The 21,968-nt window shown below is 40.5% G+C and overlaps 1 protein-coding gene across 7 annotated transcripts in view; it reads right to left on the bottom strand.

Moving 5' to 3' along the window:
- Nucleotides 1–21,968, bottom strand: part of arhgap32b (Rho GTPase activating protein 32b) — a 210,987-nt gene that overhangs the window by 25,845 nt on the left and 163,174 nt on the right. The window contains exon 1 of one of the 7 annotated variants that reach the window (XM_050035250.1): nucleotides 18,461–19,368. The exons of the other annotated variants lie outside the window; for them this stretch is intronic. The gene's annotated coding sequence lies outside the window, so the exon portion shown is untranslated. Of the gene's footprint in view, nucleotides 1–18,460; nucleotides 19,369–21,968 lie in introns of those variants that run through there. 7 annotated transcript variants of the gene reach the window in all.

Raw genomic sequence — 21,968 nt, 5'->3', positions numbered from 1 at the left:
TGAAACCACATACAAGCTGCTCAGGGTTGTCCCAGTGTGTATTTCAGCTTCATTCTAATGCAAACCCTTTCTTTTGCATGTATAGTTTCCTTGAGGCGAAGGCTTCATTCTTAAATACCACCTCCAAGGCAACTACAAAGGAATTTTCTACATCAATACCAGTATCCTCTACTCCCCTTCAAAAAACGACAAAAAAGGGAGTAGACCTACTTAAAATCCCAAACCGCATTAATTAGATACTATGTCTGGGAAAGGGTCGTAAGCTTCTTAAACTACACACCAGTTGTTTTCTCTGCTTTAGAGAGATGTGGAAAGGCTATCAGTGAATCAAACAATCTGCATTTTTTTGGAGGGGGAACAATAGAGTTGTTCTCAACTCCAGACATTTGTTCAAAAGATCTTCAGTGAAAAACACACACTGTCAGTCACTGGTGAAATGACAGTAGCAGTGTTTGACCCCTCTAGGGTCATTTACTAGACTTTCCTATATAGATGAAAGGAACCTGCCTGATGAGAGCATCAATTTTCCTTTAACTGAGAATTCAGTTCAGTTTAAGTTGTCCATCAGTCTTGGTTAAACAGACACAAAAACAGAAAAAACTAAAAATAAAACAGTCACACTAAAATAGATTCAATCCAGAAGTGTCACAGTTCATCTAACATGTACGACAGTAGATGCACCCATGCCATCCATTAAATGTCAGTGTAGTTATATAGAAATACCACTTGCTGGAGATTATTGATCAAAACAAACTATTGTTAAAAACAAACTACTTCACTATTACTCACTATTACTATTACTAATATGAAAGTATATTGTAAAACTGTGAAGAAGAGGAACCTACGTATCTTGATATTAACAGGATGTTTCCCAGGTGAACTTTTTAAAACTCTTAAAGCAGCATCAGCTGCTCTTGTCTCCATTTTTCATACTTCACTGCTCTGTAAAGCTTTTGACTCAGACCTAACACACCTGAAAGAGTAAAGCATGTCTTCCAATCACTCATCTTCAGTGACTCTATGTTCTCTCAATGTTGTCAGTGGTCGGTTCTAGGCTCCTGTCACTGCAAAGACATTCTTGTCTTGGGCCTAATTTTTTTTCCAGTTGTCTCTCTTTGATCCTCTGCGGACACTTGATCATTTTCCACTTAACACTGACTTTGACCAACAGCTTTTCTATTTAATGACTTTACTCGGATGTCTTGTACTATTCCTTCTGAATCCTGGGGATCAGAGTTTACGATAGCTCACATATGCCAGTTTTTAGTCGGTATCAAGTGTAGTTGTCTGGCAGATGAAAATATCAACGGCCAAAATGTCCAGTGGTAAATATGCCAAATAAAAAAGCCTAATATTTTGTGACCTATAAGATAAATTAACAGGACAACTTAAACATAAACTAATAAAGACCAACTTTTAGATTTTTATTACAGATAGATCTATTTATCAACCAAAGATGTACAGGGGGTGCCTCTTCAGAGAATATAACAGATCCACTGGGGTCACGGTCTTCCTGGGACATACTGCCCACATAAACAGTGCTGCTTGGGGGTATCTCAGCTACTGCTCAGCTGTGGAACATCTAGAGAATGGGAGTCATGTGACGCGAGTGGTTTCAGCAAAAACCAGGGAAAATGGTCTTTTGATAATCATATTGACACCATACCAACTTTCACTACAGTGTGAATGTCTTTATCTGTCACAGACATGAAAAAACATAAATACTTCTTTTTAACTCAAACCCCTCCTGTTTACGTTTCAAACTTTTGCAAGTATTTGCAGGACCATGTTGTTGACAATGCAATTGCTTGTATGGTTCCATAAATTTGTGGAGTACCAGCTTTTATTTGTGTTTTAATTGTGGAATACTGTGGCCTGGGCATTTATTATTGTGCTCAGTGTAGTTAGGTGACAGCATCACGGATCACATTCTCCAGGAAGACCTTCAACACACCGCAGGTCTCCTCGTAGAACAGACCAGATGCACGCTTCACTTCACCACGGTGAGTCGGATGATGGATAGCGGGCTTGGTGATTTACAGTGACACTTGGCACACCGAGTCCTTTTCTTTCTTTGCCTCTGCCACTAAACCTGTGATTAGTCTCTGCTCAATAGACCTCTTCTTCATTTATCTTATTTTCAAGTTATTTAATCTAAAGTGTTTTATTGCCATTTAAACATAAGCTATGTATGTTATATGGCTATATGAATCATTTGTCCTGTCGTTGTTCTATATGGCCAGAATTCTGGAATAATAATGGCCATATTGGCTGTCTAGTGTAAACCCTGCAGGAGACCAATAAAATAACAGGGAGGACTTAGCCACTGTCAATGCTCCTAACATCCAAAACAGATATGTAGTCTCACTCAGGAAAAAACAACCACCCAGGAACACTTGCTGGAAGTTTACTACCAAGGACCGTATTAATAACATCCATTACCTATCTGATAAATGATAATTATGTTCTTTCAGCCACACAACATCTGAAACTTCAGTAAATCTTTGAGAACAGAGTGATAACACCAAAATGTCTGAGGTGCTCTGGGCTTAAGTGGAAAAAGTGCTGTGTTGCATCAGTTTTTTTATTTATATTCCAGGACACATTCCTCTAGCTGATTATAAACACAGTCACGATCACAATCCTTCCACCTCTCTCATTATATTACTTCAGTCAAACTTCAGTCCAACACACACACACACACACACACACACACACACACACACACACACACAGAGGAAAGAAAGACCTATTTCCACATTACTGTGTCATACATGCTCTACTATTACTGCACAGCAAGATGTGGTTTACAGTGAGTCTTTTTGGTCCACCATCAGATTGCAGAGAGAATGTGATTAAGTGTGTTGAAGGTGAAGAAAGCATTAAAAATTTAATCAAATAAATGCCTAGTCTTTGGAGAGGCGGAGTCTGTGCGAAGTTGAGCTCAGCTTTGTTTGCAATACAACTGAAAATAGGCCAGTGCTTACCAAAGTCTATCTTCACAAACAAAATAAGCCGAGGTAAAGAAAGCTGAGGCTGAACTGTGCGTTTTGAAGACAACAACATTACAATAAAAGTGTCAGGGCAGCATCTCTACTCACAGCATATACCATGATTTATTAATATAGACTTAGACAGCATCATGAGGCACACACACATGCTGTAATAAATAGAATTGTTCAGAATAGGGCTGGGCAATATGGAGAAAATATCAAAATAATTTTGACTAACAACCTTGATACTGATACTGCAACAATACTGTAGAACTGGCAATTGATGCTAAAAACAAATAATAAAAAATACTTACACAATGAGAGTTTTGACAAATAATCATCAGCAATGTGGATGTAATGACTATGTAAGTAATGAAAAATAACAGGACAGCTACAATAGTATGGTAAGTTCAGAAAATGACATCATTTACATCACATGAAATGCACCCTTTAAAAACAGGAAAAGACACTTCTGATGTTACGATATCCAAAATCTAAAGCCCAGTTCAGACCAAAGATTCACAATGAGACAAGACAAAACAGGCACCTACTGGCAACATTTTAAAAACCTGGTGTCACACCAATGCAACTGGATGAGACCATGTATCATCTCTATGCAACATCTCTCTGTACTTTTGTTCTGATTTCCTGCTTCTCAGGCTTATTTTGTGGCTGAATATGATTTGTAGCTTCTTAAAATATGAATGAGGATAGTGATAGTGAGATACTGGCTACAGTTGCATTTGTAGTAGTGATGAAACAGCGAAACACAAAAACAAAATCAGATGGACTGCATTCATAATAAAATGCCACAATAATATAAAAAACAGCATAAGTGCATGAGTGTGTGAATGAGTGAGTAAGGTGTGTGTGTGTGTGTGACTAATATAATAACATGAATGAAGCTAAGGCTTTGACAAATTGACTACAGCATTTTATTTTCCGTGTGTTGCTATTTTCTCTAGCAAAACTACATCGCCAGGTAACGTTAACCGCATTGATTTATGTTATTTATCAGCCATTATAAAGCCATAATACACGTACGTTCTTTACATGCGTTATGAATCTCAGCTAACAATCACTGATTAAGGTTAACTGCAATTAAATGTGTCGTTAACGTACCTTGTTGTGTCGGATTCTCTTGGCAAACATGATGCATTCACTGAATGTTTCGTACTTAGATGTAGCATTGAGAACGTGCTGTTGTGGTGTGCTAACTCTGTTTTGCAAAAAACACTGAACTGTTTTGTTGTTTTCTTTGGCATGTCTCTCGCTCTTTTCTTGTCCCTCTTCCTCCATAGTTTTGCAATCTGCGCTTCACATCCATGTTACAGCTATGTAGGCTATCAACAGCGAAAGTAACAAGCGCATTATGCAACAGAAACAACCATCCATGCGAAACACAGTGCACTGTATAGTTATACTGGATTTAATGAAGCCTTTTTTCTGCAAAATTCTTTAACGGTTTTGTCTCGTCGCAAATCTTTGGCCTGAGCTGGGCTGAACTATCTAGTCTTATATCACAATATCAATATAATTTACAATAATAATGTAATGATATCATTATTGTTTTCTTATTGTTGCTTAAATTTTATGTACTTTGTGGAGCACTTTGTAACCTTATTTAGATAAGTGCTATACAAATAAAGTTATTATTATCATGGATATATTGCCTAGCCCTAATTTAGAACCAGCTCAAACAGCCACTGTGTGAGACTTGGCCCTCTCATCCAGAGACAATTAGGTAAAAATTAATGAGGCTGCCTGTTTAGCATGCTTAATGTACACTATGGACTAAACTGTGTGCGGCACACCTAACTGACAGTCCATTGAGTACATTTAGAATGCAAACATCAAGCCCAAACTAAAACTAATGAGCTGATGGGAATGCGAAGTTTCTTTGTAGCTGAATTCATTTAACAGTTTCTCATTGTTTTTACAGAATACTTACAAAAATATATGCAAATAGTGACAGTGTGTGAAAAAATATCTCATAAATTCTGTGAGCAGGCACCTTTACTCTCCTTTCTTTTGCATTGTGGGTAATGTGTGTGGCGCCTGATTTTGACAAAGAAAAAGAATGTGTGGAATCAAAAGATGATATCGCTGGTTCTGCTGCATTGATTTTGATCCTTTTTAAAACTCCATTTTCATCTTAAGTACAACAATGTTATGGGAGTGAATGCTGTATCAGTAGAATACAATTAAGTGTCTGGAAAAGAATTGCTTGGTATTCATTCTTTGCATGTTAACCCAATAACCACTCCCACTTTACATCATTACTCACACTGTGTAATACATTTTCTTATTTCAGTTTTCTGAAACACAAAATAGTATCTCAAAATAAACAAACCCTTACCAAAACAGATTTATAACTACCTCACTCAACCAAGTAGATGATGTTTGAAACAAACTTTTGGGTCCTGCATCTCTATTGTGTGCCGTTTTAATGAAGCAGCAAAGAAGAGCCATCGTTCCATTTCAGGGAAAAGTGGAGCTACAATTCACCTCGCAGAAGAAATTCCTTCTATGCTGCTGTACTGCAGACAAAACCGCTGAGGCAGCTTTGTTTACTCACTGTTGAGGCATCAGAAAGGGCCTTCAGTATCATGTAGAGGAGGGGGGGCTGACTGTGCAATTGTGTTGGCTTACACTGACACATCACTTTTATTAAGGAAACCAGACTGACTGTAAGACGTGAGGAAGAGGAGTGCAATGACAAGCATGACTCTCCAGAGGATGGAGAGAGACTCCCATCTGCTTACTGTCAAGGCAGATGACAGTCTGCTAGCCAGCAGCTCTTTAAGCATATTGAGCACTGAAAATGCCACAGACACACTCTCAGCTGAAATCCAGCTGGGTAAAAGGCATTTAATATAAGGATTGTGTGGCTAATAAAGGCTTACAAACTCTATAACTTTAATTACTTGCTTAACGGGGTATTCCAGCAATTGTGTACTGTAGTTGGGCGGCATAGTTCACAAAATCAAGACAATCAGTCATTTTGTGATAAAAGCACCAAATTTGGTACTTATGTCACCTAATATGTAAAAGATATCTGGATATCGGGGCATTGCAGATTGGGATTCTCATGACCATGGTGGCCAAATCCAATATGGCCGCCACCCAAAAACTGTTTCAGCTGTAACTTTTGAACCAGATGCAAGCTTGGTGTCTATTTTATGGTTTTTGAACATGGGGAACACATTGGAATGTTTGTTTTTATGATTGGACGCATAAGGACCCATAATTTGCATATTTCCAAGATGGCAGCCACCTAAAATTTGCTGACAACTTTACCACTTTCTTGGGCAGACCTCAGTTGTTTGGCAGGGACGGTCTGCATCCTAGCCGAGAAGGATCATGGCTCTTATCAATTAATGTTGATCTGACTGTGAAGTCCTGTTGAGCACCTCCGCTTGACTGTCAGTAAACACATCCAACTGTACGCACTCACCCTCTTTCTCTCCCCCCTCACTTCTGGACGCTATTGCTGACCACAGCACCCCCTGCGAGCTTCCAATGGCAGCACCACTTTCACTGGCCCTCCCCTCAAAACCTACTAATTGTCAAGGCTCATTGATTTCTTTTATCACTAATCCCAGATCAAATAAAAGGGTCTCTGTTCATAGACCCGTCCCAAATTATAACAATCTGATCTGCATTAGGCCCACATTTATTCATCCCAGCTCACCCATGGTCGTCACTTCAAGTGTTGTGACACAAATGACCCTCCTTAATGTCAGATCACTCTCAAACAAAAGTTTCATTTTAAATTACTTCATCTTAACCCACAACTTAGACTTTTTATTTCTCACAGAAACCTGGCAAAGACCTGGTAAAGTCAGTTACTTCTCTGAATTGTGTCCACCAAATTACAAATTTCTTACCTCACCGCGCACCACTAGCCAGGGAGGGGGTGTTGCTGTGGTTTTTAAAGATGTTTTTAACTGTAAACTCCTGTCATCTAATGAGTACACTAGTTTTGAATTGATGTTGTGTAAGATTGAACAATCAACGGTTCTTTGTGCATTCATATACAGGCCCCCTAAATTCAACCCAAAATTTATAGATGAGTTCTTGCACTTCCTATCCTCAGTGCTCATTAATTCTGATCATGTGCTGATCCTAGGAGACTTTAACATTCATGTCTGCTGCCCATCTGATGCACTCTCCCAGGACTTTCTGAAATTAATTGATTCTTTCAATCTTACCCGTCAGTCATGGAGCCCAATCACATACATGGTTATACTCTGAACCTTATTTTAACATCTGCTATCCCTGTCCCGTCTGTCCAGATCAACAATTCGGGTTTGTCTGATCACTGGCCTATTATGTTCTTCACCTCACTTCCTTGCAAGGCTCCTAAACCTAGTCAACCACGCAGCTACTCCAGGTCTATTACTCGCCTCACTATCCATCAGTTTTCTGATGCCTTTTCCTCTGCTCTCCTCTCTGAAGCTTCCCCTGGTGACCTAGGCACAGAAGAGCAAGTAAATAATTTTAATCGCATATGCAGCAATATTCTCAATTCAATTGCCCCTCTTAAAGTTATAAAAGGAAAAAACAAAACTCAGCCCTGGTTCAACTCCACAATTCGGTCACTTAGGCAGGAATGCAGAAGAGCAGAGAGGAAATGGAAGAAGGATAAATTACAAGTGTCCTACCAGCATCTGAGACAGTGTCTTTTTAATTATCAGAAATGTGTCAAAGCAGAGAGATCCAAATACTTTTCAGATATCATATCAAAACATGTCCACAGACCCAAAGTTTTATTTGACACAATTAACTCAATACTTAAACCAGTATTCACAAAGTCTAATGATGCTACACCAGATACCTGCGAACACTTTCTAACATTTTTTATCAGCAAAATTGACAGTATTCGTTCCCAGATTGTACCTCCTTCTGTTGATCCTTCAGAAACATCTTCATGTTCCTCCACTTTAAACAATTTCAACTCAATTTCTCTCTCCGCTTTGACACACATCATTTCACCTATGAATCTGAGTTCATGTTCCTTGGATATTATCCCCTCTCACCTATTTAAAGGGGAACTAATGTTTTTTTCAACCTGGGCCCTATTTTCTGAACTACTTTTGTGTAAATGAGTGATAGGATGTTTGACATTTCTCCAGTACTAAGCTAGGGCTGACCTGCCTATATTAAATAATAAGGCACTCAGAAAGCGTCAAACAACGTCAAAATATGTCCTCTAAAAGTGCATTTTTTTTCACACAGATGGGCTCGGATTGTTAGTATAATTATCCGACAACATAATGGAAAGGAGAAATGAATGTCTGTGTTTACCTTTGGCTGGATTTGGACATGTTCCTCTGCTTGTTGCTGCTCCCTCTCTCTCCTCGTCCGCTCCTCAGTTTCAATGAGCTCTGTATCCGTGTATGTCTGTGTACTCCGTGTTCAAATAAATACGGGCGGTCTCAAATTCAAATGGCTCATCCAGATCCAGTTGGTCAAAATCAGGTAAAAATTCAGATATGTTTGTTTTGGCAAGTCAAAACACTCACTCAGAGAGTGAAAGTCTGGCTCTGAAATCTCACGTCGCGCAAGATTTGAGTTGTTGCAGGAAGTTACCGCTGGACTGACCTTACAAACGCGAGGAGTTCTCTGTTTGGAGTAGTAATGGCTGAATTTTTACCCGATTTTGACCAACTGGATCTGGATGAGCCATTTGAATTTGATGACCGCCGGTATTTATTTGAACACGGAGTACATGGACGTACACAGACACAGAGCTCATTGAAATTGAAGAGTGGACGAGGAGAGAGGGAGCAGCAACAGACAGAGGAACATGTCCGAATCCAGCTAAAGGTAAACACAGACGTTCATTTTTCCTTTCCGTTATGTTGTCGGATAATTATACTAACAATCCAAGCCTATCTGTGTGAAAAAAATGTACTTTTAGCGGCTGTATTTTGACGTTGTTTGACGCTGTCTGAGTGCCCTATTATTCAATATAGCGCACGCTCACGGGCTGCAGGCAGGTCAGCCCTAGCTTCGTACTGGAGAAATGTCAAATACTGAACATCCTATCACTCATTTAGACAAAAGTTGTTCGGAAAATAGGGCCCAGGTGGAAAAAAACATTAGTTCCCCTTAAAGGAAGTGTTGAACTCTGTTGGGCCCAGTGTTCGTTCAATAATCAATTGCGCTCTAGTGAACAGCTATGTCCCTACATGCTTTAAACATGCCATCATTCACCCTCTCATCAAAAAAAGAAAATCTTGATCCATCTGTTCCCGGTAACTACTGTCAAATATCAAAGCTCTCATTTTTATCAAAAGTCCTGGAAAAAGTTGTTTTCTCTCAACTCATTTCCTACCTTGACAGTTACAGCATCCTGGACAAATTTCAATCAGGCTTTAGACAACGCAATAGCACAGAATTCGCCCTGTTGAGAGTAACAAATGACCTACTATTATCCTTAGACTTGAGCTGTTATGCCACTCTGATTCTCTTAGATCTTTCAGCAGCATTTGATACTGTGGATCACTCCATTTCCATTTCACTCTTGGACCGCTTGGAGAATGTTGTTGGCATTCAGTAACTGGCTCTTCAATGGTTTGTTTCCTACCTCCAGGCCACTCAGCCTCTGTCCAAATTTGTAATGTGTACTCCTCCTCTGCTCCCATCTCCTATGGTGTTCCCCAAGGCTCCATTTTAGGCCCACTTTTATTTTCACTATACATGCTTCCATTAGGCTCTATACTAAGAAAATACAATATATCTTATCACTGTTATGCAGATGATTCCCAGTTGTACCTCCCTTTGAAACCATCAGATCCTTGCAGCATTTATTCACTATTACTCTGTATTAATGACATAAGATCTTGGATGGCACAAAGCTTTCTCCAACTGAACCATGACAAAACTGAGGTCCTCATCTTTGGCCTTACAGACATCTCTGCCTCTGTTACCAGTGCTCTTGGTCCTCGGTCTTCACATTTAAAATCTCATGTAAAGAATCTTGGTGTCATCTTTGACTCTGGCTTTAAATTTGATAAACAGATCAACTCAGTTGTCAGCTCAAGCTTCTTCCATCTAAGATCCAACTTAAATCATTTCTGTCCATAAAAGATTTAGAAATTCTGCTTTCATTTCCTCCTGATTAGATTATTGTAATTCCCTCTACACCGGCATCAACCAGTCAGCTCTGTCACGCTTGCAGCTCGTTCAGAATTCAGCAGCAAGACTCATTACTGGTACCAGGAGAAGTGATCACATGTCCCCTGCATTGGCGTCGCTTCACTGGTTACCTGTAAAGTATAGGATTGATTTTAAGACTCTTTTATTTGTTTTTAAAGCACTGCATGGACTAGCACCAGATTATATTTCAGAACTCATCACTCCCTATTTCAACTCTTGTCCCCTCAGATCCACTGACAAATTACTACTTTCCATCCCACTTACAAAGTTAAAAACCAGAGTTGACAGAGCTTTTTCAGCTGTTGGTCCGAAACTGTAGAACAGCCTGCCACAAACAGTTAGATCCTCACCCTCTAGAAATATATTCAAAGCCCAGCTAAAAACCCATCTCTTTGCCATAGCTTTTGGTGATTCATCATGAGAACATTTTGTTTGATTTTCATCTTTTTCATTGAATTTGCTCAAGGCGAACTCTACTGTCTTGGTTGATTATTTTTCTTGGTTGTGCATAATTGTATCCATTGTAAAGCACTTTGGTCAATGATTGTTGTTTTTAAATGTGCTCTATAAATAAAGTTGACTTGACTTGACTTATATTTTTAAGCATTAGAAACACATTAGAATACTCAGATTCATAATTTATTCTTAAATCATATATATATATATATATATATATATATATATTTATATTTTATTCTCTCTAATATTACCAATATGACTGCCATACCAAAAATTTAATTTACATACACATTTTCACCCATATTAAATTGTAGGGATGAGCTGTTTCCATGTTGTGATTCCATGTCCAGGGTGATATTTTATGCCCACTTTATCCACAGTCGAGTTCATGTAAAGCATAAATCCTGGGTAATACTCCACTAATCATGAGCATGCATTCGTGCACCGAAAAACATAAACATAGCCAGCCAGTCGGGACGTGCCTACTTGAATACATACAGACCTCACAGTATATAGGTGGGGATATGGGGGAATCCTGCATCCGACCTCCTACACCCTCTTCAGTGAGCGGTGTAGGAGCAACAGGGCCCCTAGGTAGAGGGCTCCACCTGTGCTAATAGAACTGCGGTTACAGTATTGTAACCTTCTTTCTATCTCACACAGGCTCCGCCCTCTATTGGACTCTTTGGGTACAGAGGGTGGTGCCCGATGAATGAACGCCCTGTCACAACATAAAATCGACCCAGCCTCCCTGAACCTGCTAAAGGTCAGTTGCTGTAGCTCACCTACTTCTTTATAACCTAGGCCGCTGCAGCAGAGAAGTAGGGGGCCTCAGCAAACCCAGGTGGTGAGCAACCAAACTCTTTGGAGCTGTGGCCTAACCCTGCGAGGGATAGGTCAGCTGACATAACCCAACCCCTTTCACCAGTCCTGTGTCATTCCAGTGAGCACAGACTGTAAAAAGAAGCCCAACATGTCCAAGAGATAGAATCGTATGAATCGACAAACAAGGCCGCCAACACTGTCACACCTCATGTGGAGTGTATGTCCACCGTAGTGGGAGTATCCCTGCCTGTAGACTTGAAAGGGGCCCTCACAAAGGCATACCACAAGGGATCTCTTTTATAGGGCTTTACTGGCCACACCAAAGCACACAAACAGCTGTTCAGCGCACCCTACCTGATGATGTAGGCCACCGCAATGTGGTTGTCAGTCCTCATTAACACATGCTTTCCCTGTGACAGGGGCCTGAAGTGCTGGATGACACTGCATGTAGTTTGGGGAGGTTGATGTGTCGGATCTCTGTTGGAGGCCATGCACTACGTACTGCACTGTGATGTAGGAGGTCATTCGTCCCAGCGGTGTTCCCTGCAACATGTGTTGTGGGGACCTCCAGTATCTCAGGCTGTTCCACACTGAGGGGTTAATGGTAACGAAGCACCGCTTGTGCTTCTTGGCATCCAAGCGAAGGCACAGGCGTCGCATGTGCAGTAGCTCCAACGTCACCACCAGGTGGGCTGCTATCATGAACCCCAGCACCTGCATGACAGTTAACGCCATCACTATCGCACCAAGCCACAGTTTGCAAACTGCTTGTCACAGGGCCATCCATCTGTGTTTACAGAGAAAGTGGCCCACAGGCTGTGTGCATCTAGCACAACCCAGAGATACTCCACCTGTTGGTGTGGCAGGGGGCTGCTCTTTTTCCAGTTGTGATCCCCAACTTGGTCAGGTGTAAGATTAACTCGGCTGTGTGGAACATAGCCAGTTCCTTGGATTTGGCCATGATGATGAGGTCGTTGAGATAAAAAATAGACCCTCATGCCACGGTCGCACAGCGGCTGAAGTGCCACATCCACACATTTGCTGAAGGTGTGGATTGCCAAGGAATAGCTGAATGGCAGTCTGTTGTACTCATAGGCTATTCCCTGAAAGTCGGAGCAACTTTGAGATGCAAGTATATGTCCTTTAAGTCACAGTGGTGAACCAATCACCTTGCTGAACCAGTTCCAGTGCCCGTGTGATGATTAGCTTACCAAACATCTTGGGGGCAAATCATCAGTTTAGGATGCAGAGATCCAAAATGGGTCTAAACACGTCTTCTTGGGAACCAGAAAGTACATAGAGTAAAACCACTTCTGTCTGTTGTGAGTGAAAATGACAGAGACAGCCTGGTTCTGTAACAGGTCCTGGATCTCTGCTGAGAGGTAAGATGTATTCATGAGTTTAGTACTGCACGATTAATCTAATCGCAATCGCGATGTCAGGCTGTGCGATTACATAACCACATAAAAGGCTGCGATTTGCGATTTAATGTAAATAAATGTTAACGTGTGTGCCTGTGAACATGACTGCCTCTCCTGTAGTGTGTGGAGTTTGTTGACATCACGCCCACAAGCTATCCTGGTGTGTGCAGCACGTATGGTCAGGTGACCACCCAGCATGCAGCAGTGACCAACACAGACGCTGAAGAAGAGCATGAGCACAACCATGAACAGGCTGAGTTGGTGGCGAAAAAAACACAACGTCTATTACATGGCGATACTTTGGATTCAGGTACGGCGACGTTGACCAGAAAGACGTGTTGTGTAAAAGTCCCGTGGCAACACGACCAATCTATATCAGCACTTGAGACAGCACAGAGAAAAGTAGGAAGAATGCATGCGAGAGAAAGCCGAGCCGTGTAACGTTCAAGACAGAGACAACTGAAAACTACCAGAGCCTCATAAAACAACATCCAAGCACAGTTCCAGTTTGTAAGTGTGACGGGGAAATCACGGACTCCATAACAAACTGTATAATAACAAATGAAAAATTGAGCAATTTTGCTCGCTTTCAGCCCACTTGACATGCTGCTGTGTTGTGCTATGGCGTGCTGGAATTTGTCATTTACATGACAACGCCTGAACGCAACACAGGCTTGCTTCGCTGTGGGTACAGTTTTACATGCTGCGCTGCTGTGTGAGCAGCATGTTTGATTGTTCTCAGTCTGTTGATGGTCATTTACACACTGTCCATAACAATAACTATGTCAGGTCAGGTCAGTGCCCCCCTGATATAATGTAGGGGAAACACTGAATCAAGCAAGAAGACTAAAGATACCATTTTTTTTTTATTATATTGTAATCGCAATCGCAAATCGCGATATTGTCCACTCAAATCGCAATTGCACATTTTTATCAAATCGTGCAGCACTACATGAATTGATTCAATATTTAATTCAATATTGCCTTAAATTGTACTAAAACATTTTTTTACCTGAATTTGTTTGGTAATTATATCTGTGGTGTTGCAAACATGGAAACAGAACAGAAACAGCTCATCCCAACAACTCAATTTAGGTGATGTGTTACGCATGCAACCAATCCCAAAAGATTTTTTAAAAAAGCTGATAGCAGCTAACTCAAAGAAAAGAACAGCAGCTGAAAATCTCCTCAAACTGGAAAAGTGAGGTCCAGGGGCTCCTTTCTTTCTGAACAGAGGACAAGATCGGCCACCATATAACAAGGTAGGGCTGCTCGATTAATCGAAATTTTAATCTAGATTACGATTTGGGCTTTCAGCAGTTATAGTTAATTGACATAAAATCATTATGCGCTTCTTGTCTGATTACTCTCGTTGTCTTGTGTTGCAAATCAAACGCACCCGGAAGCCGCGCATGTGCAATACTGCCCCCTCCCCTCCTCTCCTCTATTCACTCCACGAGCCAGTCAAGTAGGTGAAATCAAATAATGTGAGGGGCAGGTGATCGCTTAAGATTTCAAAAACACTGTGCGGAAAATGGCAGTGGGAGAGCAAGAGAGGTTGACGAATGCGTGTGCATGTGTGTGTGTGTGTGTGTTGGCTGTTGTTTGCCTCTAGTGGCCTCTTTTGCTTCCACGATGCCGGCATGCTGTCTAAAATCATACACTGGAGCGGCGTGATGCCACTATTGTTTTGTTCTGTGTAAAAATGCATAGGAGGCATAAAGAGGGGGTTTTGTAGAGGCTCTATAGCACAATCTCTGTGAAAAGAGGGCTTATGTCTTTCAAACTCCACACTTCCGGTTTGTAATGCAGGTTTGAAATTATGAATTTGCCATGCCACAACATAATAACTCTGATGACATCGCTCTCTGATTACATCATAATGGTTATTTTCTCAGAGTTGACAAAGCTTTTCCAGAGAAGACATGAAATAACCATTTTCACAGGCTTTTCATAGCACTAATTATGATTGGTAAACTGATCTTCATGTGTGGAACTGGCAGAGCATTTATTTATGACCAAAAACTGTGATTACAAGCATATTTGCAAACATCATAAAATCTGATAGTATATTTTCAACATACTAGGAGTGGGGTGGATGGGGTCCAACACGTTCACACCTAGGGAAATGAGAGCCAATAGGCCATGCCTGACATTTGCATAGATAACAGATAAAATCCAGAGAGCACAAAGCTAAACACAGTGAAGGATGGTTATAATGCCTGAGGAGGAACACTGTCAGGTTTCAGTTGCAGCCCTTAACTGATTGTGTGACTGTGATGAGGTCCTTTCCCCAAGAGAGCTCAGTGAGAGGCTGGGATATGACATCCCGGGGGTGCGGAGTATTACAGCAGGGACAATTACAGACGTAATGGCAAACTGTTTCTGTTTCCCTGCTCCAATCCAAAACTGACCGCCTCATTCCATTCAGTTAGCAAGAGGCTTTTCAAAGGACTAGAGGAAAATCCCAGCTTCATAGCAACACAGCAGAGTGCCACTGCCTCCTAAAGTAGAGCAGTGACATTATAGGGCCAATCAGCACATCGAGATATTTGATACAACTACTGTGCGTGTCAGCGTTCCCTGAATACACAACTACCAGTAGGCGGGACCTGAGGCTTCACAATGCTCTCATCACAGTTCAGCTCAGCCTTTTCACTTGAGCCAGCAACCCCCCCAGACTCAACAGTCACCCACGCCCAAACGGACAGAAGAGCGGGAAATTTCACTGTTGGAGTTTTAGAAAATCATTATGTGAATGGGTTGAATATGATTACATCATCCATCTCAGAGATCTACATGCTGTGAGAACAAGGGTTTTAGCTGGAATGTGATCTGTGGATGTGCCAAAAGCTTTTCTAAGGGCCTGTTTATACGGTTCCGTTTATTTCTGAAAACGGGTATTTATCTTTGCATTTGCACCTATCATTTACACGTAAACGGTGTTTATCTTGACAAAAACTGAGATTTTCAAAAACGTCTTCCAAAGTGAAATTTTTAAAAAAATATCAGTTTCTGTGGAGATATGTAAACAGGATAGACGGAGATTTTGGAAAACAATGATGTTACAACCCAGTTCACGCATGCCCATTAGGCGCCCAGGAACCACAACAACAATGGTGGATATATGCCGGGTTGTTTACGTTTACAAGCTTACAAATGAACTTAGCACTGCTGCATCAACATCACTGCCACATCAGCGAACAAAGACGTCTTCTGTGCCAAATATTAGTAAGTGCATAGCAGCTAACTATGCTACATAAGGTTAAAATGTAGTTTATCATTGTTTTTATCACTATGGCCAAGAGGAAAACAAATCACTGTGCATGCGCAGAACGTTCTTCTAAAAAAGCTGCCGTTTTTGCGTTTTCACAACTGATCGTGTAAACCCAGAATTTTTTTTCCACGGGATAAATAAAAATTAATTTTTATTTGTATCGGTATCTGTGTAAACAAGGCCTAAATGGACCAAATATGTTTTTACTGTGGTGGGTCAACTGCATTTCTAGAGTAGTTTATCTTTAAAAGCCACACTGGGAACTCAACAAGCCAACTTGATGACTAGTATTAATGTAGCTTTCTGCCACCACTGCCACTGAAAAGGGGACATTTGTTCATTGAGAGGTGACTGCCACAGGGATCATATTTGCATTACTTATCAAACTGAAAAACAGAACATAACAGTGGGAGACACTGTGTTAACACCCATTAACACATTCTAACCCTCTCCTGTTGCTGCTTCTGGATGGCCGTTGAGTGTGTAAACAACAGAGCAGTGTCTGCCTATTACAAGGCAGTCATGAGTGACAGTGACCTCTGTTTGGACACGAGAGCCTGAGTGTGTGGTGACAGCAGAAGCAAAAAGCCTTTTTGTTCAATCTCTCAATGCACCAGTGAATGCAACTTCAGCAGAGGGAAGAGAGAACAGAGGGGGACATCAGCTGGGCCCTATGGTCTCACCCAATAATTACACCAAATGGTATAACTGTACACCACATCAGAGAAATCAGGAAACAGAAACCATACAACAAAAATAAGTACCAAGCATTAGTACCAAGAAAAATGTTCAAATCACTTAGCTGAAATTGGGTGCAAGTCCTCCAGAGCCACCTTTTTTTCTAAATTAAATTATAAAATCAAAAAAGAAAAGTAATTTCTTTATCTATTATTAGTATTCAACAAATTTCAATAATGGAGAACTGACTGGTACTGTGAGACAAGGTTCGTCTTTTCTGTGCAACTCAATTACAGCACTGATGTGAGGGCTGTTTTATAAGTTACAGTGATACATGTTTATTCAGAGGCTTAACAACTAAACACTGTGTAAACTACACATTTCAAATAGTTTAATCTCCGCTTTAAACTTACTGGAGGTGACGACAACTTTTTCATTTTTAACTGCCTCTACTTCTTTCACTTTTTTTTTAACGGTGAATTGCAAACGGACGGTGGAGCATTATCGCCAACATTTGACCTCTATCTCTGCACACACAAACCAAAACTTCAATGCTAATTATTATTGTACGTAGTACCAAATCATTAAAGACCCAACAAACATTACTGTCAGCTTCTATTCAACAACAGTTTTGGTACTTAGTGCAAAAAAAAAAACACCCAAAAAATAGCTCCTTGTTGTCCCCAGCTGCAATGTCAAAAGCTGAGAAGTTTGGGACGAAGTTTCTGCTACATCACAAAGATGGCGACCCGTTGAGGGTGAGAAGAGTCCATTATTCCACCCTCAACTTTTGGACCATTTTGAAGGCACCAGTAGTACACTGCATTTCCCCCTGCTATGCAGTGTGATCACACGTAGCGCACTTAGAATATTAAGTGTTTAGAACAGAAGTATGCAATTTGAGATACACTGAAAGTCGAGGACCTGCTCCATAGAGAATGAATGGGAGCCTAAGTTTGTGGACCCACATAATGTTTTTTTTGTTTTGTTTTTTAACACCCCTATGAGCTTTATTCTGTTGTAGTGTTCTCAGTTCTGCAACAGAAAATGTACCCATATACTCTATAATAATATAATAGCCTATATACATACCCAGTGACATTAAAAATTTGAGTTTTAGCATTCTAGCTTTTGAAATTGGGAGAGTTGTTCATATTTACTAATATTTTTGGACATTCTTAGATCACAGAAATAACATGTATGAATTTTGAAAATGGGTGTTCCCCTTTAAAAAGTCAAACTTTCCCAAATCTTCGGTTTGTATCTTCTCAGGAGATCAGTCTTTGCTTAAGAGCCTCCGACAGGCATTGGTGGTAAATTTAAAAAAAAAAGTTATACTTAGTGGCAAATATTGCTTCTTTTTTTTTGTCTAAGTCAGATTTTCGTCTAATGGAAAATATGGAGTCATGTGAGGAAGGAGCAATATTTTCCACCCTTCTGTAAGACCAAGGAAACCCCTTCCATCATTCTAAGTGCTGTCTCTTCGCATTATTACCACTATCACACGATACGTATAAGCACAAGGCTAACTGTTAACGGTATCTTCAGAAAAGATGTGTGTAGTTAGCCTATGAAATGCTAGAGGGAATACTATTGCGAATATATAAATTTAGACTCCAAATTCAAACGCATTTTCCTACCTTGGCTCCATAACGCTGGACTTGCTGTGTGGCTTTATGACAGGGTTTCAAAATAGGTCCAAAGTACAGCTATCTTACTTATCTTTTTCTTTCCAACCGTACACCTGTACGAAATAGCGATGAAACCCCGTCTAGATGTTACAAAAATGTCACGGTCCCCTTGACAAAGTGAGAAAGAGTTTAGACACCACGAGCAGAAGACCAGCGGAGACTTTCCCTTGTGCCCTGTCAGCTCGTCTCCACACTCAACTCCCTCCGCTTCTACTAACACACACATGCTGCCTTCAAGTGCTCAAACAAATATGGGAATTACCGGCTGTTCATCCCAGTCTAACACAACTTTAAGTATTATTGACGCAAATACAATACGACGTCAATATGACGGAGTGTGTATGCCTGAACAACCACTTTTAGTTAACACATCGAAGCAAAAATATTTGATACCAAGCCAGCACTCCGTGCTTTCCAATTTCTCACCGAAAAGCTCCCAGATCCAAAGTCAGAAGCTGTAAATGCTGTAAAGTCTTGCAGCTTTGTAAAATAAAACAGCTTGGAGCTACTCTACCCCACAGTGTTACCAGAAGAGGACACAATGTGCATTAAGCCTGTTACTGATGTTCTTATATGTCCAAACCCCTACTGGCCATCAGTTGCTCACATAGCATCCATGCTCTCCTCCCTTAAGCACAGTTCACTCCTGCCTGCCAGTCATACTCATATTACTTGCTTTCACGTGTTTCATTACAATATTCCGGATAGTATTTGAAGGCAGCACAGGAGTCTGGTGGTTTACACAGTGGAAAAACAGACCTGCACACACTCACAGTACTCACACACACACACACACACACACACACACACACACACACATGCTCCTAACAAACAGCATCCCTGTTTTTATTCACTGTCAAAACAACATATATGATGGCCTTGCCTTGACTTTAAATCAGCTCTCCCTCTGAGGGGCCCATTGTCCCCTGAAAGCATTATCTTATTAATTCCCTAACTAGCTTAGGCTGCAGTCGGAAAGTCCCTCCTATCGTCTATTCCTAATCACTATTCCTTGACCTCGGTGGGAAACGTCACGAGGTCAAGGAAAGATGAGTAGGAGAATTCATAAGGACTTAGGAAAAAAGAACCGCGGAGCTGAGAAATTCCGACCGCACTTACGCTGGGCTACGTCATCATGCGACGGCGGATGTAATTGACGTGGTCTGCTGTGGTGAAACTACAATGTTCTGAAGATGGACTACAAAATGCACACGATGAGAACATATAGGGCGTACGTTCTAATCGTGTTGTTTCATGCAGGATATATAAACGTGGACAACACGGTGAAAGATATTGTTTAATTACTAAGGTCGGAATTGAATTAAAAAAAAAGGAATATAGGCTGCCAGCCACAAACTGAAACGAAATTGTCACACTGGGAATGTTTGCTCACACTCACCCATCTGAATCCCAAGTAGTAAAATGAATTAATGATATTACTAAAGGCTGGCTCAAATGAATAAATGACTGATGCAAACTGAGCATATGTTATGGTGCGTGTCCCCTCCGTCCACAGCTGTGTTCAACTTGTTTGTTTTATAACAGTTTAAACAGATAGGCTATTAAATGCATTATTTTGTTTTTCCGTGTGAATAAAAAAAAGAATGGAAATCCACGTGCTTTTTCCATTTTCTTCTTCAAATGGGCAATTGGAGTAGAAATTAGACCACAACCAGTAATTAACTTGTGTTTGGCCTTTATTGTTAAATCAATATTATGTGTCCCTACTGCATAGATAGACAGATAAATAAATAAATAATAATAATAATAATAATAATAATAATAATACTAAAAGGGACGCTGCTGTGCCTCGTGCGTAAATGGAAACGCGCTTATTGTTTCTGCTGCGGGGTGGGGTGGGGTGCTCGCTGCATGTAGGCTATTTAATAACCTCAGGCAGATATCTTTTAACATTACAGTCTTTTGTATTTTTTGTTATGATCCTTCCACTGTAGCTCTGCAGGGAAACACTGTACAGGGGAATAAAAAGTGGGACGCAGTAACTTCACTGATTATTTAAATCTCCAGATAGGCCAAGTATATGCGCATTTACGCACGAGGCACAGCAACGTTACTTCATTGATTATCTATTTTTTTTAGATTCAATTTTATTTATATAGTGCCAAATCACAACAAAAATCATCTCAGGGCACTTTACACATAGAGCAGGTCTAGATAATACTCTTGAATCAATCAATCAATCAATCTATCTATCTATCTATCTATCAGCACGTGGATTTCCGTTTTTTCTCATTCACACGAAAATCGGAAAATTAAAATGATGCATTGTAGGCTATATTTACATTTTTGTTTATCCTGTAAAACAAGTTAAACAAAGCTGTGGACCACCAATAGTAGCGAAACGTTCATAGTTCGCATCTAAGTTTAACATAATGTTGGAAGTTGAAAAATATATATGAACAAGTTATGGCATGAGATGTATAATGCTTCATAAACAGCGGTAACTTAGATGGTGATCTCCTTCCTTTCTCGGTCATGTTGATCTTTTTCTTTCCTAATCATTTGAGTTTGTGAATGGTGCGTAAATATTGCCACCGCAATGACTTGTGGGATGGAATTATCTCCTTTCCTATCGCTTAGGAAGGTCCGATGTATCCTATGCTAAAGGAGATCTGAAAGGAAACACTGAACCTCCTTTCCTTAGTGTTTAGAGAATTCGAACAGCTCTTATCATGGCGGCCTAAAATACTTCCGGGTCATTTCACTCAGCAAGGAACCTTCCTAAGCAAAAAAGACTTTCTGACTGCAGCCTTAGTCTCTCAGCAGACTTGCAGACATGTGGAGTCAAAATAAAGTCAGACTAATTTGTTGTCCAGAATCACATGACTGGAGTCAGACTTTGCCACTGCATGTGATCTCTTCACCTTGACATCCTTTTCACAAGTTACACTGAGACAAACATGTCTGTAAATTGATTTTCTGAATTTCTCTTCACATGTAGGCTGTTTTCCCCCTTTAGTGGCGGAAAGCAACTAACTACATTTAATTAAGCACTGTACTTAAATACAGTTTTAAGGTACTTGTACTGAGGCCCAGAGGGTAAAATTATCCAGTATTTCAGATTTATGTGTAGACCCTCTGGGAGGCCCGCCCCCAAGCAGGTTAAGGGGGACACCACCTAAATTTAGAAATCCAATGTTATTTCCATGGCCTATGAAAGTTCAATCAATAATTGTGAGCTACTCTCTCTCAAAGCCAGAAACCAAAGAAGTAAGTCCCAAACTTATGATGTCATTAAGTATAAAGTCTGGAGCTGACAGTGAATGGGAGACTGATTTTGTTTGTTTTCTTTTTTTATACCCAGATGAGCTTTCTTCTACTGTAGGTTTCTCAGTTTTGAAACATTTTGAAGCCATTCTGGATGTCACTAACTCGGCTTCTTCTCCGGAGCCTTTGTGCTCCACTGTCTCTCAGATTAACTCATATCGCAGCGGTG

The sequence above is a fragment of the Epinephelus moara genome, chromosome 3 (assembly GCF_006386435.1).
Source record: "Epinephelus moara isolate mb chromosome 3, YSFRI_EMoa_1.0, whole genome shotgun sequence".
Taxonomy (NCBI): domain Eukaryota; kingdom Metazoa; phylum Chordata; class Actinopteri; order Perciformes; family Serranidae; genus Epinephelus; species Epinephelus moara.
This window is presented reverse-complemented; position numbering and strand designations above follow the sequence as displayed.